Source organism: Macaca fascicularis, chromosome 8 (genome assembly GCF_037993035.2).
Source record: "Macaca fascicularis isolate 582-1 chromosome 8, T2T-MFA8v1.1".
NCBI lineage: Eukaryota > Metazoa > Chordata > Mammalia > Primates > Cercopithecidae > Macaca > Macaca fascicularis.
In genome coordinates this window covers 133,241,866-133,243,989 of record NC_088382.1, presented here as the reverse complement: position 1 = coordinate 133,243,989, position 2,124 = coordinate 133,241,866, and positions in this window count along the sequence as shown.

The window sequence follows — 2,124 nt, the reverse complement described above, 5'->3', positions numbered from 1 at the left end:
GTGGTCCCAGAGTGCAGGTGATTCGGCGTTTACAGGGATGAATTGTAAAACAATTGCCACCATTAGAGAGCAATAAAAAGGCACCACTATTAGAGATCAGTTCTCAATCTATGGAGGATAGGGATGAGAGTTGAAATGACAAGGTGGCTGTCAGTGGCAGAGAAATTATTCAGCAAGCTTCAAATATGTGGAAAACACCTGGGACTGATCCATCCCTTCATTAAAAAAAAAGAAAAAGAAAAAAAAAAACCTTTCTCTTCTAAACTAGGATTCAGAGACTGAATCTCCAAAAATAACTATTCTTAGCTCTTTTTTTTTTTCCTTTGTGAGTTTGGAAAAGAACAAACACATTTTACTTGGCTGGTTTTGACCTTCTCTGCAGTAGACATACCTTCCCCCCCGGCCCCCGCATCAGGGATGAGTCACTAGGAAGAGCATTTTAATCAGACCACCACCATCCACAGACAATACAAGGAGATAAAACACCTGTGAGCATGGACCATTAAAGCCAGTTCTTTAGAAATAAACAAGGCCATTCGCTTACTCTAGGTCTCCCAGAATTAGCCAAGTGAAAAGGTGGAGGAGGCCACCCCACTGCAACCAACGGTGTGATTTGAGAGAGGCAAAAGGTTTGCTAACTCTACCTCAAAACAGTCAAAACAGCCCCCTGCCGAAGCTTTGCAAGTGCTACAAAAATCGCTGTCAGAAAACGGCAGTCTTCGGAACGTCCTATTGAATCTTCTCAAGAGGACCTGTCTACACAGCAGCCGTGCCTCCCTTCCCTTGCAATAGTACCCTGATTCCCAAGTACTCTCCCCCAGGTGCTGCAGGGGAGGCAGGGGCAAACCCCAGCTCTGGAAGGTGAGTCAGGGTTGGTCCAAGCAGGTCATGAAGGACCCGTTCCCCTTGCCAGCTTTGGTTTAGCCATGGGCACATGCCACAATTCCAGCCAACGAGCTATAAGCGGAAGTCTGTGGGAGACACGAAGTGGCTTAGAGAAAAGATCTCTTAGCTCTTACAAAGAAACACAAGGAAGGGACAGCCTGTGTTTCTGCCTGGGACCACGTGTGTGTACGGATGTGTTTTCTGAAATTCAATGTCAGTTAGACTGAGCGACACACACAGACGGTGGTGAAGTCAAAAGATACCAAAAACCTGGGTGCATGTTGAATCATGAAGCCATAGAACTAGCCAACAAAGAAATGGCCCTTTTTAGAACTCTTGTTATGTGAGTTAATAAGTATTCTTATTTTTTTAGAGATTTTTAATTGAGTGCATTATGCAGTTCTTGCATTGCTGTAAAGAAATACCTGAGACTGGGTAATTTATAAAGAAAAGAGGTTTAATTGGCTCATGGTTCTGCAAGCTGCACAGGAAACATAGCATCTGCTTCTAGGAGGGCTTCAGGAAACTTACAGTTATGGCAGAAGGTGAAGGGGGGAGCAGGTATAAGACAAAGAAAGACAGCAAGACTGAATCTTGTGTTTTTAGCCTGAATGATGGTGCCATTACCAAGATAGGAAACACTGGCTGGAACAGTTTTGGGGAGTGGGAGGATAGCAAGAGTTCCATTTTGGATTAAGTAGGGACTTTTAGACTTCCTAGTAAGGCTAATCATCAGGCAACTGGCTTTGTGAGTTTGGAGTTTAGAGGAGTAGGTGAGGCTAGAGATACAAATTTGATAGTCATTCAGAAAATAGGAGGTGTCTAAAGTCAGGGGACCAGAAGAGAGGATCAAGATAATGTGTACAGATAGGAAAGAAGATGGAGCTGGGGCTCTTCAACATGTTACAATGGGAAGAGGAGGCCAGTGCAGCAAATAGACAAAAGAATCCTCCAGAATCCAGGTGAGGGACATGTTTTGAAGCAGGAAGGATCAATTGTGTCGAAAGCTGTCAATAGGTCATGACAAAGACTCAGAATTGACCACTGGGTTTGGCAACATGGAGGTAGCTGGTGACCTTGAAGAAAGCATTTCAAGTTCAAAAATACTCTTAAAACATTGGAGCCGTTTCGAGACAGAAAGATTGGAAGATGGTTTGCATTACAGGCAAAGCTGTGCATTCACGTAACTCACAATCCAGCGATTCTATTTCTAATGTCTACCACAGGGGAACCCTAGCA